This window comes from Tenrec ecaudatus, chromosome X (genome assembly GCF_050624435.1).
Source record: "Tenrec ecaudatus isolate mTenEca1 chromosome X, mTenEca1.hap1, whole genome shotgun sequence".
In the NCBI taxonomy this organism is placed as follows: Eukaryota; Metazoa; Chordata; class Mammalia; order Afrosoricida; family Tenrecidae; genus Tenrec; species Tenrec ecaudatus.
Genome location: NC_134548.1, coordinates 41,320,819 through 41,337,746, shown reverse-complemented (window position 1 = coordinate 41,337,746; position 16,928 = coordinate 41,320,819). Strand labels below are relative to the sequence as shown.

At 40.4% G+C, this 16,928-nt stretch overlaps 1 pseudogene; it reads right to left on the bottom strand.

Annotated features, from left to right (window-relative positions):
• Nucleotides 1-5,775: 5,775 nt before the first annotated feature.
• On the bottom strand, nucleotides 5,776-6,747 carry LOC142433303 (protein enabled homolog pseudogene; annotated as a pseudogene).
• Between the last annotated feature and the right edge of the window lie 10,181 nt (nucleotides 6,748-16,928).

Below are 16,928 nucleotides of genomic sequence, written 5' to 3'. Positions count from 1 at the left end.
CAATGGCCACTTCTACGCATTGCCATCAGATGATGCTGACTCATAACAACCACATGTGCTTTTCTGAGACTCCAGTTATTTACAGAAGCAGAAGGCCTGGTATGACTCCCATGGAGCTGGTAGCTGGTGGTTTCAACTGCTTACTTAGCAGATCACAACCAAATGCTCAACCACAAAACAACTAGTACTCAATGACATTATGCAGACAATATTAATCACATTTACATAATAAGAAACCCTCTCCTCTCTTTTCTGTAGTTTTTCAATATATGCTCATTTCCTCATTCATCCCAAATTCATGATTAATGGAAATTTCCCAGTGGTATGAATTTGAGAACCTTCAGACCCTCAGGCCAGGTTTATGAGCTAGTGAACCCACTACTCTCTCTGGTAGCCTATAAAGAAGGTGCCTCCCAACAGTTTGCTAACCACAGGTGGGAAGTAAAGTTAGGTTTGTGTGCTCACTGTTCCTTCCCTGCCACCGCTGAGGCAGCTCTGCCATAAGAAGGAAAGCCAGAAAGGAAGTCACCATCAGACATGCACTCACGGAAAGAGGAGCCTGAGGATGGACATCCTTTGGTAGTGGATCAAAGTAAGAAAGAGCTTGAAAGAGTGCTCAGTAAGGTTTGTGATCTGTCTTGCTGTTGGTCTCTAAGTAAAGCACAGTTATAACTGTAGATATCAAAGTGTGGGATCATAAAGAGACCTTTCCCACTTTTGTCTCCCCCAAAGGTATGCCAAACATTAGAAGCTTTTTGCTAGCATATGGAGGGAGGTCAGATACTTAGAAACATCATCCCTGAAGGCAGTCAGCTGCCAGACTACTGTGGCAGCCTATGGCAGGGTAGGCCTGCTCCCTGCTGCTAAGGACAATAGCCTACTTCTCCCTAAAGACTTGCAGTCATTGAATTGGTTCCTGTAGGTGGAGTTTACACACTACTGATAATGGTGCCAGGGAACAGGTCAAAGCGCCTCAGTGATATCCAAAGTTAGGCTGCCTTCCTGAATCTAGGATCCGCCCATCTTGCCATATGTAAATCCCTCCTCTTCCTATTGTGTGTATACCCCTAGAGCACCCCCTTCCATTACTGTTTTACCTAGAGCACAACCCTTTCCTGCTAGGGATGTCTTCACCTGTAATTAGGGTGTTTGTATGTCCCCAGAGAACATAAAAGCCTTGCTTAGCATTAAATATCTCTCTCTCCATGTGGACCACCAAGCGGGGCTGAGGTGAGCATTGCTATCATGAAATGTGTCTAGCTCCATTATTTCTATCTCTCATGCTCTTTATGACTTTATTATAATCTTTACTTATTATCGCTGTACAATTGCGCCTACTGGATCAGTAATGATGTGCTAGGGGCAGGCTTCCCCTTGCAAATCCTGAAGGCAAAAAAATAAAAATTGGTATTGGAAATCCCACCATTAAAATACTTATTTTGGCCACTAAGGCCTGAGGTTTCTCTTTTCTCTGAACTCCTAGCAAAGATATAATTCATTCTAATCAGTTGTTAAAATCTATAGAACACGGGTTCTTCTCATGCCATCTTAAGCTACTTTTCAACCCATGGCTTCCAATCCAAGGTCTTGCTTTTCTTTCTAACTACATAAGTTCTTTGAATATAGAATAAATTAATAGCAAATGTGATTCTTGTCAGTGTCTCTTATGTGCTGAACAATACAAGGTAAGTCAAAAAACATTGCTACAGGGGTTTCAGTTTATATATGCATGGACTTATTCCAAACAAAACATGTTTACATGTGTCTCCATAATTAGTGAATGGCTGCTGAGAAGTTCCCTAAATAATACACTTATCCTAATTTCATTAGGGTGTCTACAAAAAAAGTCTAATAAAAGCAAAGGCTTCTCAGAGGATCTACTGGGTCCATGAAATTCAAGGCAGAGAGGTCAGCTCAGCAGGTTATTCTGTGAAATTCCAACAGGGTCATTGTGATAGAATTTTTTTAAGGAAACAGGAGGATGATGGGGACATATTATAAAGAAGTTGTAAGAACATTGAAAACAGAGTTGGTGTAAAAACAAAAGCCAGAAAGTTGCTCAGAGGATCGTTTCCACCGTCCTAATGATGTATATGTTCTTTCTTTGAGAATACTGTGAGAATTTCTCTAGGGCACTTGACCTCATACAAGCTACAGTTCCAATATTGCCTCTTCAGAATACTTTTGTTCCCTAAAAACAAAGGCTCTTTAGAAGGAATCCAAATTGGGTCCATGGACGATGCAGCATCTTCTGCTTTGGCGTGGTTAAAATGGAGGAATGCAGAATTCTTTAGGGAAGAACCTTTCCCCAAAGATGGATGTTAACACTGTCTTCAGAAGTGTAAAGTTCTAGATGGAGGTTATATGGAGAAATAGTAACAGCACACACTGTCCTTGCACTGTGATTTTGTAGTGATCTGTTTTATTTACCTTCATTGTCTAGGTGTTTTATTATACCACTTTCCTAACTAACTCAAGATGTCAGAAGATTCTCTTTTTATAGAAGTGAGATTAATTAATTAATTTGTTCAAGCCCACGTGGAAGACTCATATTCAAACCCAAACGGACTGACCATGAAACTCAGGTTCTCAATTACTAAAATATATCTTCACCCTCCTTCCTCTAGGCAATCTTTCAAAGCCTATAAGAGCCCCCATGGAATAGATTCTACATAAATGTTTATTTCTGTTAGTTGTGGAAATATTTGCTATTTGAATTAAACATGTCCTTCAATACCTTCATAAACTGAAAATGTGCAATATTATATTTGAATAATAACATTTCATCTCTTTAACAGGTTAAATATGGATGCTACTTACACTATTAATAATATTTGAGAACACTGATTGTATACCCAATCATTTATAAGTCTGCCCCTCCAGTTCCTTGTAAATCGTAAAGACCAATGATATAGTAGATATATTTATTACTTAATCCAAAAGCGACCATGAGCCTCTACCCTTCCCTTCCCATGGACAAAACATCTTTAACATACCAAGCAATGTTAGCAGCATTTTCTAGATGGGACAGCTCATCCACCTTTAGGACGGTCACACCATCTGATACCTGAGCAACCTGCTGGTTGATGTCCTTTGCCTTCTCCACTCGCTGTGCTGTAACACAGGCTGCATGATGGCGGCGGCAGAGGCCTGTTGGCTCCTGTGCATCGTGATGTCATTAGTGTCTGTGGGTTCTGTTCAGGGCCCAGAAATATCTGTAGTACAAGCCTGGTCACATTCATAGCTTGACCATATTTGTGAGAGAATACTAACTTTCTAAGTGGCTTGATTATTGTACCCCAAAAATGTGGGTTTCCAATGCAAATTTGGCTTTGTCTAGAAGACACCACGCCAGGTTATGTCTTTCTAGCTCTGTGCTGTCTGTGAGCCTTTTCACCAGTCTATCAAAGTTGTAATCGTCTGAGAGGCATGTGCAATATCTTCTCCAGAGATTCACTTCTAATTATATTCATTTCAACTTCTATTTAATTTTCAGGTATCAATTCTTTGGATTCTCTTTTGAACCAGTTCTAGCATCTGCCCATTTATCCTGAGTTAAATCGAATCTCAAATCATGTATTCATTTTATAAATCTACTTTAAAACCCAAACCAAGCCCACTGGTCATGAACATGCCATGGTGACCCTATGGGATAAAATAGAACAGCTCTGTAGGGTGCCTGATCCTGTAAATTGTTATGGAAACACCTTTCCCCCATAGAGTGGTGAACCTTTGGTTGACAGTCCCACCTTAATTCACTGTTATGAGGGTTTCTTATCTCTGTATATAAGCACTATACACTTGAACTGCTTTGGAGATCACACCAATATGCCCAGTGAATTTACCTTAGGGGCCAGTGAGCATCCTTGACAGAGAAGGGTGCCTTGCACATGATTAACGCCTGGGAGTGCCTTTGTGCAGTTGTTTGAATCCAGAAGACCATTAGAACTTCGCTGATTTGGTATTTCTCTTTTTTAATTTCATCTCCAGTGAGTTAATGTTTAATTTTGTTCATGTATAGCTAAAGTGTTCCATTTTGTTGGAAAACCTGGTTGGTGATTTAGTTTGGGTCTGCCATTTTGGGGTCTCTCTAAATATATGTTCGCTTCAAAAATAGGTGATGACCATTTGAGCTGTCTTACACATTTTGAAATTGTTTGGCTTTCTTTTCCAGTTAGGTTTTGCTCTGTTTGATTTTGTTATTGTTGTTAGCTTTTTTGTTTCATTTTTGTACGATTTTAAGTTTATGAAATCCATAATGGGTGAATCTCTACAGAGAGTAACGAGATTTGTGCTTTCATGCGGGTATGGAAGTGGAGGTTGTTCTAAAGAAAGAAAGTGTTCTAAATTTGATTGCGGTACTGATTGTACCACTCATCTTGATTTGATTGAACTACAAAATTGAATAATATGTGAACTATGCCCTAAAAAACTGGTTGTTTTTTTAATTAAATAAAGCTCGAGGATGAATTGATGCCATTTGGGGAGATTTGCATAATCAAAATCAAGCTGAACAAGCCCCAAGAGCACCAAGCCAGAAAAGGCAGCTGCTCCTGCTAATGCAGAGCACTACATATGGAAGCTACCCTTGAAATTATGCCGTTGTGTTGCTTCCTATTGGTTAGCTTCCTAATGGAGGTGGGGCTAGTTTATTAAGATGGGATATTTGGAAAACACACGGGCAGGTTTACCCTGCCTTTTTAAGGTCAGTATGAGTCTCCGTCGACTTGGGGGCAGTGAGTTTGTAGTAGGGAAGGGCAGGGAGGGAGGCTGGGCATCAGAAATCCTGTCACACTTGATTTACCAAAGTCCAACTAGCCACTATGGGTTCAAGTCTGACTCATAGACCCTATCGGACAGGGTCAAACACTCATGTGATTGTCCAGACTAATTTTGTTACAGCTTTTCTCTGCTTTATTTTCTCAATGGATTGTAGGAAACGTGCAATTAGTCTTGACATGAAACTATGTCTGCGTACTGTTATCTTGCCTGGTGGATGTAATTTTTAGGCATCACTGTTACAGGAACTCTGAAACCACTTTCTTTCATCTTGTTTAAGGATCAGGAAAGAAAGACAGAAAGAAATTACCAAACTAGAAGGGAAATAGTGTAGGAAGCATCCTGCTGATCAAGGTGTTTACTAATGGGTGACTATTTGGTCCCCTGAGCCTCTGTGTCTCTGCAGACAAGCATTGCAAAATGACTGTTGTTTGTGACTTTGCTGCTAAAAGCATTGCGGGATAACTCAGCTATTTAAGATCTCTTTGAGACTCTCTTAAATCCTGCATATCTGTGTGATTGTCCTTGAACCTAGTGCTTTTATTATTCTAAAGTTAAGAAACTGTGACTAGTTAAGTAACATTTGCATAGGTAAGAGTTTAGGAATGTTTAAATTCTTTGATGTTTGTTTTTGTGACCAATTCCCTTGTGGAAGAAAAATATAAAATCCAAGCTTCAAATATACTGGAGACTTCAGTCCATGAGATTGGAGTCCTCCCGATCCCATGCTTTGTACATAGCTCTTTCTTTTCCTATCATCCGCACGCCTCAGTTCGAACCCAGCTTGATGCAGGATAGCTGGTCTAATCCACCGCAAAATAGTATATTGTCCTGTGCAGAGTTTCGAAAACAGCTGTTTCTTCCCTCCTTCCAACTGCATGCAATTCTAACAGATCAGGACATGCCAAGGTTGGTTTGTGCTCTCCTCTCCTCAGTTTTCATTTCTGAATATTTCTTCCCTCCAGAGTGAAGTCCCTTCCTCCATCATCTGTTTCTCTATGCAGTGTTTGACTCGCTCGGGTCCTGCCTGATTAAATCAATGAGCTCTTCCTTTAGTTCTGTGAATTTGTTCTCATTTTCTCTAAAATATCCTGCTTCAATCTATTGGAGTCTAGCCCCTCTGACTGGACTTCATTGGTGCTAGACTGTGAAGAGGGGCAGACTTTGGTCTGCCTGAGAACTCATCGGACCTGTAATCAAAAACAATCAGCTATTTCCTTGCAGAATCCCATCTGGAGACAGCAGGTGACTTGCTGCCATTCATGGTATTTGTTCTTTCCCAAGGATTTCTTTTGGTTCAGGTGTATTTGTGGATCCCTTAGAAGTTACAGGCTCAGAATTTTCGTTTTTGTCCTCTTTTTGTGCTGCTTCTATTGTTTATACCTTTTCAGCAATCCTCCTCCTGGTCAGAAGGACATCCATTTCTTCCATCACACCACTACCCCCTAAAAGAAAAGGCCCATTTCCTAGATCCGTGTCTGTTTTAGATGAAACAGAATTCCCACCAATGGTATTCCCTCTCTTTGGGAAAGAGGCATCCTCCATCTGTGACACTTTTCGCATCTTGCTCAGGCAATTGCAGCTGCAAGTCCAGATAAAGGGTGTTTGTCTTCTGACATGGATCCCACAAACAATATAGAAACAGTGCGGAGAGGGCCAGACAGGGGAGGGGGTGTCCTTGGTTAGAAGTAGAGAATGGAGGTGCAGGCCCAGAGTATAGAAGTGGGGATTCAGGCCAAGATCATAGAAGTGCAGGTGGTTAAGGGAGGCCTGGAGGAGGGGGGAGTGCTGGAGAAGCCTGAGCAGGACCTGTGGAGAGTGTTGGGGGTTGGGGGTGGAGCTGTTCCCAAGGCAATGGCCTGTGGGGCTGGTACCTCAGCCAGCTGAGAGGCTCTCTGCAAGCAAGCCTAACTCAAAAGCAGAGGAGTCTCCCAGCACAGTGTTTCCAGAAGTCTCCACCAAGTCAGGGGCAACAGTATTTTATATTATCTCCGATGTCTTCCATTCCAAGGGTTCTTTTCTAATTGTTCTTGCCTTTCCTGGTCAAATCTCTCCAGTCTCTCCCATTCTTGCCTCAGCTGACCCAGGATGCTTGCTGCTCCCTTTCTTGTCTCCTTGTTTCTAGCTTCTCACTTTCTGCACTTTCTCTCTCTCTCTCTCTCTCTCTCTCTCTCTCTCTCTCTCTCTCTCTCTCTCTCTTCTCTCCCAGTCCTGCTCCTTTTACCCTTGCTGCTCTTGTAGTTGCCATCTTTGAATATCCAATTCTTCCTGTGATGGGTCATTTTGAACTTGAGCAAGTAGCTGTGAATTTTGTTTAGGCAATGTTGGTCTTGTGATTTTAACACTGCTGAGGCATGCATCATGGCACTTGTGAAGACATTGGCGGCCTCTTTAATACAAAAGTGGAAAACATGCTCTGTCTAGCATCCCAGCATTGGTGCTAGGTCTGTGTAGCTTGATTGTACTTCAGTCCTTTAAAAGTGCCAAAAGTTTATCAGGACCTCATGGTGCCAGGTACTCCCTGGCGTTCCCAGCACCCTGGGGAAGCAGGAGGCAAGGGAGGTTCTGTCCTCCAGGGACTGGGACACTGCTCATAGACTGAAGACTACTGTCTGGCTCCTCTCCCAGGTGGTGAGTTAACTACATCATGTCATCTACCCACACAAAGCCAAGGCCAAAGTCACAGTGTGAGAGGAGGACAAGAGAAAGGCTGGGGAGGGTGCTGTGAGGCAGCAGCAAGGAAGAGGTCTCAGGTGGCTGCTGCCTCCTCCACTGAGCACTTTCTCAGCTGCCCCAGGAGGACTTTGCACCCAGGAGCTTCAGCAGCCATGGGAGGAGCCAGAGGAATTCTTTGTGTGAGTAGAAAGCCTCATCTTTCTCACCTGTCATGTGTATGCAATTTAGAAAAGCCTTTATTTCTGGTTATGTTTTCCTATCTTCAGATGATATTAATATAATACGTTCTAGTGCTTTAAAGAAACTGAGTTGATTGGTAGAACTAGTTATCCATTGTGCTACCATTCAACCAGATAAATAATTACTTGTAAAATTAAATATTCTTAATATTTTACATAAAAATTGAACTAATTTTGAATGTGCTAAAATTAAACCTTGTATATTCTGCCCAGAAACAAATTCAGAATCATGTTAAGAATTCAAGGTCACATTAGGTTTGTAAATAATTGGCAAAATGACAAGTGTTTTATATATATTATATATAAAGGTTATATATGTGATATATATTTATAAAGGATGCATTAAACTATATATATATTTATATATATGAAGGTTTTATTAAAAGTTGTCTTCTCTCCCAGTGCCCGGTGGTACAAATGGGAAACATGATTTTATAGAACATGGGGACACAGGGCAGTTTAAAATCAGGAAAGGTGTGTATCAGGGTGGTATCTTTCCACCATACTTATTCAATGTGTATGATGAATAAATAATCTGAAAAGCGGAACAATATGAAGAAAGAGCACCAGAATTGAAGAGTCATCAACAACCTACAATATGTAGTGGACAGAACTTTGTATACTGAAAGGAAAATTAACCTGAAGCACGTACTTATCAAGATCACATATAATAGCTTTCAGGTTAGACTAAAACTCAACATAAAAAACCCACGCAAAAATCCTCACAACTGGACTAGTAAACTACCAATAAACAGGGGGGAAATAGAAATTGTTAAAAATTTCAGTATGCTTTGATCCATAATCAATGCCCATAAAAGCAACCATCAAGTAATCAAAGATGCATTGCATTGGTACATCTGCTGCAAAAGACTAGTGTCACTTTGAGTACAAAGACGTGACCCAAGTCACAGTATTTTCTATCACTTCAACTGAATAAGGAAGCTGGGCAATGAATATGAGAGAACAAAGAAAAAATGTTGTCTTCGAATTGTGGTTCGAGCAAAGAACAAATATCATGGACTGACAGATGAATTCACAAACCTCTGTGGGAAGAAGTGCACCTGGAATTTCTCTAAGCAACAAGGATGACCTGTCTCCGTTACTTTGGACATGTTAGCTAGGTAGTGCAGTCCCTGGATCAGGACATTATGGGTGATGAAGGGAAGAAAGACATTATGGGTGGCAGAAAAGAGGAGGATTATCAAGGAGATGGCTTTTTGTAACGATGCGGTGAAACATAGAAATCACTGTGAGAATGCTACAGGATTGGGACATGTTTCATTCTGCTGTGAAAAGAAACACCAGCACCTTGAAACAATAGAACAAGACTGCAACTAATCAGAATTTATGCAGCATGTGTATTCATAACCATAGTGTGGTCTACACGTTGCAGAAAAAATTTCTTGAGTTGAAAAGTAGCTTTATTTGGCATGCCAAAAACACAGAAATGTAAGAAAACACTTAGCTAATATAGACAAAACAAGTGCAATACCAAAATTTAATGTAAACCAAATATTTAAAACTGTGAAGTATTTTGATAAAGTACATGGTATTTATGCAGACCAAGTTAAAGCTGACTCCACATTATCAGATAATTGGTTGTGAAGTCATCATTACCAACAAAACACATACAACACCTCTATCTGCACTGGTCAGTAGAAACACACACACAAATGAAACCAACAAGCCAAGAAAAGAAAAGAAATGAATAATTATATTTTTAACAGATACATAACTCATAGTGACATGCTGAGCAGGAAGGTACAAAGTGCCCATTCTAGACTTTCAGACCCAACCTCTGCATATGGAGGCTTGTAACCTACTCAGATGGGGACCATAGTCTATTCTTCCATTTAAATACAAGCCAGTTGAGTCTATTTAGTCACCACATAAGAAGGCTTCTAAATGTATTCTTCAAAACTAGACTTTTATTAAACCTCATACTATGTCTCTTAGTTCACTACTGGTGAGTTTAATATCAATCAGGCAAGAAATGCAAAAGCATACAAAATATAGATTCTTCCAAATAGACCTCTTAAGTACAACAAATGTTAAGCGACTCTTTTTATAAAATCAAGTGGAGTAGTTAAACCTATTATTTTTACCTCAAAAAAATGCAAAACTGCATTACCTGAATTAATGCTTCCTAACAAAAGTGGTAGTTTGTGTAGCCTATCACTGTCATATGGAAACCATGTGAGATTTGTGGCTGATGCCAGTTATCATTATGGGCTAGCCATTGATCAATTTAAGCATGTGCCGTTTCTTTCCTGGATCAACATTCTACTTATGCTCGAAATCAGATATCTCTAAAAAGCAACATTAAAGTCACTAGTAAGAACTTAAAATGTAAAAATTGCAATAATAGGTATTTCAGCATAGAACGTCCAGCTCCTTTGTTTAATTCTGTGGCTCAAAAAGTTTTATTTTAAATCTCCAGGCAGACATCTTTTTCTTCTTAAAATTTATGGAGGAACCAGACATGAAAGTGCTTTCATTTATGTGGCTCATATCTATTGATACTTACCATCTTTGATAATAAAACTGAGAAATTAATATATTTTCAAATCCATTAAAAATAATCAACCATGTTAAAAATAATGTTTTTATGAAAATAGCTGTATTTTCTTTTTAATAAAAGGCTTCTGAGAAAAGTGACAAAGTGACATTGTTTCACATTTCTATAATTTTTTGTTGCTGTTATTGAAAATCTCAAATATATTTGTATTGTTTTGAAAATAGTTTCCATTGGCCACATTTTGAAAACTGCTGGCTTAACCTAATGCTCAACTTTAAGAATAAGAAAAAAAGACCATATAAAAGAAGTCTTAATGTGATAACCAATCAATAATAGCAAAGGAGAAATACCTCTTACATTATGATGATATGGGAGGGTCGATGTTCTTGCAAAGTAACCAGCTGTCATTTTGGACAAGGAGATGATAGGAACATCCTGCCATATTGAGGTAGTTAGTTTATTGTGCCAACCTGGCCGATATGTACATGTGGAGTTAAGTGAAAGACGGAGGGATAAATGGCTCAGAGAGGCACGCCTTTCGAGTTCTCCAGTCTTGCTTTCTGATGGTGAGACCAGGGTGCAGCTGCCTTAGTTCCCTGCTTTAGCTGGCAAGGCTAACTTCCCACAAGACATCCCTGAGGAGAAGCCACATGGATCGACCCCGATGCAGCCCTGGGTGCTTGAGCACCCGTGTGGAGACCCCTGCCAGCGCTGAGAAGCTTACATGCTCACTGACTTGGCTTTCTTCCTGCAGTGGGCATCATTGGGTATGCTTTGTGAGATAGAGGAGGACTTTGTGGATTGGTGTTGGAGGATGGGTTAATGGGTTAATGTTGGACTTGTGCGCTTAGGCAGCACTGGGTTGGAATATTTTCTTGATGCGCACTTAACTTTTATATAAAACTCTCTCTTATACATAAGTTTCTGTGAATTTGTTTCTCTAAGGTAACCAGACTAGCACACTGATATATTGAAAATACAGGAGATTTTGCTGAAATTAAACTGTGTTCCAAGGGAGGGTAGTGAGAAGGGTGGTGCTATATAGGAAATCAGGAAATGTTGAAATTGAATTGGAAAGGAAAATGGACAAGATAAGTGGGATTCAGAGTAAAGGTGGTAAGAAGTACATGGGAGGGTTGAGGATTTGTTCATGCTGAGTAGGTAGGCCATGGTGGCATTGATCCTGGTGATCTTGTATGAGGATGATCCTACTAAGCTCTAATTACCACCTAAGATGAGAAAATTACCAGCTCTTTGCAGATTCAGATTTAGTAGTGGAAAGTGGGTAGAAGGCTTATGTTCATTTCCTGGCCAATGTGCCTCATGCACAGCCATGGCCCATCTGTGAGAGAGGATTGGCGTCGCATTATACTGAACACTTTCAACAGGCTTCAAGTCTGAACCAGCTTGAAGAAAGAAAGGCTTGGCAATCTATGTCTGAAAATAGCCTGATGAATTTCCTATGTATAGATCACAAAGTTCTGACCCGCAGGAGATCACAGGGGTGGTACCAGACAGGAAGTAGTATATTCTGCTATGCATGGGTTTTCCACGAGTTGGGGTGAAACACTGGTGAAACTGTCATCACTGGAAATACCAAATATATGAGGGTGATTTCTTCTCCTTGTATTTCTTACAGTTGAAGCAAAGAACAAATAAGTTAATAGGCAACTAAAATTATGGGAGTAGTTCTGTGAAATTGAGATTATGAGTGCTCAACAATATTGCTTCTTTTGTGCCACACTGCTAGACTATATTTCCCAGCTCTACAGCCTTCTAATGTTACAATTGAATTACTATGGTCAACAGAATACAGGTGGGCTTGATGTGCATCTCTTCTAGAAATGTCTCATCAAATATTTTATGTATGCCTCATGCTATGTCAGTTCATTCCGTACCGGTGAGGTGGATGCATGCAGCGGAGAACTCTAATGCCTCCAGCGGAGAAAGAAGCCTGGGGCCCGGAATGACTGTAAGGGACAGGTGCTTCCCTAGACTCATGTGGACTATAACTGGACCAGGAGATAAACGTTTTTTTTTGTGCTCGGTCCTGTAAATATTGGATTCCCCTGACTAGTTTGTATTGTGAATGGATGTGGTTAAGTGATAAACAATACCCTTTATGTTCTTTGTGGGATGATGGTTGGCAGCTCTCATGTTTCACCCACAGAGCTGCTAACCTCAAGATCAGTGGATCAACCCCACTGTTCACTGAGTGGGAGATATGAGGCTGTTTGCTCTTCAAAAGATTTAAAGAGCTTGGCAATGCCTTATGGCAGGTCTGTTCTCTTACAATGTCCATATGAGTCGGAATCAATTCACTGGCGGTGCCTTTGGCATCTAGATAGATGGCTAGGGAAGTAGAGAGATAGATATAGGTACTTCGATATCACTAGCTTTGCTTCTGTAGAAGAACCACTGTAACACAATACTCAAAGAGAAGGAAGATGACTTGGGGAGCAGTTTGAAAAACAGTGATGTTCAGTGGATGCATAAACTCTGTTTAAGGGCCTGGATTAGAAGAGAAAATGCTGACCTGGTGTTGACAAATTGAATGCACAGGACAGACTGTACATTCTTAATTGACTGAAATCTACTGTCCCTTATGGATGGATTCCTTTGTTGCTGGAATCAGAAGTGCACATGAGATCTGTAGTACTGCTCTTGCTAGTTACAACCATACCTTGCCTAAAGTATTTTGTTATGTTGAAATGCACAGTAATTGTGTGATTTCTCATCTCACATTTATGGGTGGACTGAAAACTGCTGAGTGACCTGCATAGATTTGTGTTTGCACAACTATGTGAGAATCATTGATGTTGCTTACAAAGGGTTAGGTTGTAGATGAGATTTCCCGTGATTCCCTAGTTCTTTGTTTTCTGAATCTTTATTACAAGATATGGACGTGCTCAATTCTAATGAAATTTCATGGTTATGGTGCACACTTTGTAATATCTTACTTAGGAAGTAAGAAAAAGAGAACAGGACAAAAATCTTTTTATATTTTTGATAAGTAGTTTTCAACCCCATTTGGGGGTCTTGATAGAGAATCAAATTGCAACATTAAACTAGGCTGATGTTACTTTGGCCATGAATTTGAGCAATTACTTTATATAATAATTATAGCAATTACATCACTGAGAGGTTAATTCAAGTGGAAATTATACCAGTGTTATATCAACCCAAACAATCATTTTAAGTTTCCTCCCATATTGTAGCTGACAACATAAGCTCATATTTTTTATGCTGTAATTCTGTCTTATTTGGGGGTTTATTTATTTTTACAATTAATTAATACAAATACAATATAGTCACAGTGCTACAAAGATCTCAGAAAAATATACATCAATATTTATCAGACGGCATTGGTGAACCTCAAAAAGATGGCAAATATAAAATGTTAATAAACATTAGATCTTAACTTTACAGGCCACAACTATGAATTCTATTAGATACTTTTCTAATTGTAACGCATTCATGCTTGTTAAGTCATTCAAAGGATGGACCTGCACACCCCACTCCAACTTAGCTATAAGGGGAAGATTCATTTTATGATTATCAGGCCCCCTAGAGATATACTTTCTCTTCTTCAAAACATGGATATTCAGAGATGCCTTAGTTTGGGAACTGGGTGGCTGGGGTGTCCACTCCTGGACACCTATAAAGGGATTTTCCTGTTCAAGTCGGGAGTGTTGCAAACACAAGGATGACCAGGAGACTTTGTTTAACTGTGGAACCAAATCATTTTATTGGAAAGGGTAGTAGACGGGGAAGGGAAAGACCCCAAAGCGAACCAGTGTTGACCGCAGTGTGCGGGAAGGGCGGGGAGGGGGGTGGTGGGTGGACAGTCTGCTTCTACCGGGCATTACTGCTGGTCGTTTTCATCCAAGAAGCTGAAGTTATACCCAGCGAGGGGTATGTCCTCGCTTTGCATATAAAGCAAGTGGGTGAGGTGGTAGCGAAGCACCATTACATCCCTGGCCAGATGTTGTAGGAGGTGGATATTGAGGTAGCCAGACAGCTCCTGGTCGCCCTGCTCTGTGGCCAAAAAGTACAGAAACATGAGGTTCACTAAGCTGTGCTGCTTTACTTGGTATATGTACTCCAGGGCATGTAACGGATCGTTCCAGTCCTGCTCCTCAAAGTTGAAGTTGTTTCCCAGCTGCATGTGTCGGCCACGCTGGACTTGTAATGTCATTAAACTCTCTACATACTGGAGTTCGCTTACAGACAGATGAAGAAAATAACTGGCGAAGTTCTGCAGACCCACGTCTTCTTGCTTGAAGTGAGAAGACATGGATAGGAAGGTATAAGAGGCGCTTAAATCCCGTTCGATCTGCTGGTTGACAGCATCCTCGCACTCCTGTAGATAGGCCTCGTCAAATGGAGGTATAGGTACAACCTCCATGGCCCCGTTGGAGACGCAGCCCTGGAGACTTTAGACTGCGTTGGCTCCAGGGAGGGTCACTGTGACCTCAGAGGCAGCTGATTCAGAATGTTGCAGACCGCTGCTTTCCAGAAGCTGCATTCACAGTGCCACATTCTGAACCAGTCATCCCCGGGGGTCAGAGGTTAGGGTGGTTTACAACCACTCTACCAGATTCCGAAGAAGGGTATGGCATTTGGAGGGATTAAGACCGGGATGTCAGGTCCATTCCCCATTGGTTGGTGCGGGCCTCTGGGCAGGACCAGAACTTGGGTCCCAGCACAATGTTACTGGGAGCCTGGTTGAGGTGGTTACCTGGAGTCTACATCAGTGTGTGTGGTCCGTCTAAAGTGTTGCAAGTACATCAGCAACTGTTTGGGATTCATCTTCTGAGTGTTTCTCACTATGTTTGGATGTATTCCTTGCTTCCTGTGATGTCATACATGATCCTTATGACTGTTTTCTTACCTGCCCTTGAGTTGATTCTGCCTCTTGCTCACCTCTGGTGTGCAGTGCACAACTTCTCCACAAGCTGTTGAAAGTTGTGTGTAACCGATCAGACACAGATTACCAGGACTATCTTTTTCTTTAAACCGTCTTTACATGTCATTCACATACCATACAATTAAATGATTCAAATACACAAAAAGACTTCTGCAATTGTCACTGTCCAGTTTATAATATTTTCTTCAGTTTTTTATCCGTTATTATTAGGACCTCATATCCACCCAACTGCCACTGTCATAAACCCAACAAACTCTTAATTTACTGTCTCTCAAGATTTACCTATCATGGATTTCATATGGAGCAGTAGTTTTCAACCTTCCTAAAATTACGACCCTCATGTTGTGGTGACCCCCAACCATAAAATTTTTTCCATTGCTACTTCAGAACTATAATTTTGCTACTGTTGTGAATCAGGCAACTTCGGTGAAAGGGTAGTTCAATTCCCAAAGGGGTCACAACCCACATTTTAAGAAACACTGATATAGAGGAAATCATACAAAAAGAAAAAATAAAGAGAGGCAACCATAGAATGAAATGAAGTAAAACTTCATTCCAATAGAAAACAAAGGGAATAAAAGTAGAACAAGTTAAATAAGAGTCAAAAACGGAAAACAAATGATTAGATGTTAAATTTAAGTGGAACTCTCTTTCCAATGTGTCCTCTCTGTGGACAAGACTGCACGCAGCCCTGTTCAGTGGAGTCCGGGTTGCAAAGGGGCTTAATCCACACGGGGACTCTGCAAATGGATTTGGGACTTTCACTGTCATCCACCGCCCTTTGCAAACACGCTGTGCACAATTGAGTCCCTAGCATAATCTTTCCATCTGATCTTGGGTTCTATCATTCCAAATCCTTGGATCACTCAGTAATGTTCATCTTCTGTGCAGACATAGCTAGCACCTCATTTAGGTGAATGCTCTTCTAAGTCAAGCCTTTAAGTCAATCACTCACATCAGTAGGACCCCAGATGCTATTAAAGCTGGAACGTATTTGAATTCCTCACCATCTTTTTCTGTAGCACTGATACAATCAGTTATCACTTCATGATGGCAGCTGTGGAGAAGGGACACATCCTAAGAGCAAATTGTTCTTGCGTTAGGGCTTTTGATTAAGTGTGAGCTCAAATATATTATATATATATTATGTAATATATATAATATATATTTTTCCCTGCTCCACTTTAGAGGCAGCATTATCAGGTTTTGGAAAATTGACTTAATTAGCATACAGGAGACATTTTCTTGTTTTATGAGTAATATCCTTAATCTACTCCATGACATAGAATTTAAAATACAAGTGAGCAAATTGATATTTCCATATATACAAAAGCTTATTAGATGCAAATGCAAAGAATGTTCACTTTTACAGGGGAAAAATTGAACTGAGCACTGCTTAGGAATAATGAAGGTTATACACTTAGCATAAAATTAAATAGTGTTCATTAAGTCCCTTTAATAACATCATTAAAGGAGTATCTATTAAATTGGGGTGACCAGGGGAAACTGCTCAATGGCAGGAACTATTTGATCCTCTCCCATTTCCTACTAAATGAACAAAAGGACCTGTCCGAGGTGGGGCTTCCTGAAGAAATGGTTTGTAAGGTGTGCAAATAAGAGGGTATTATATGGTTCATCAGTATTGGATAGTCATGCCACGCCAACACTTGGGAGAAAATAGTACATGATTATATGATCAGAGCACCCATGCATGCCAGGTTCTGTCTTGGTGTTTACCTGTGTCCAGTGGCCTCATTCAACACTTGTCATTCTGTGATTGACAAAT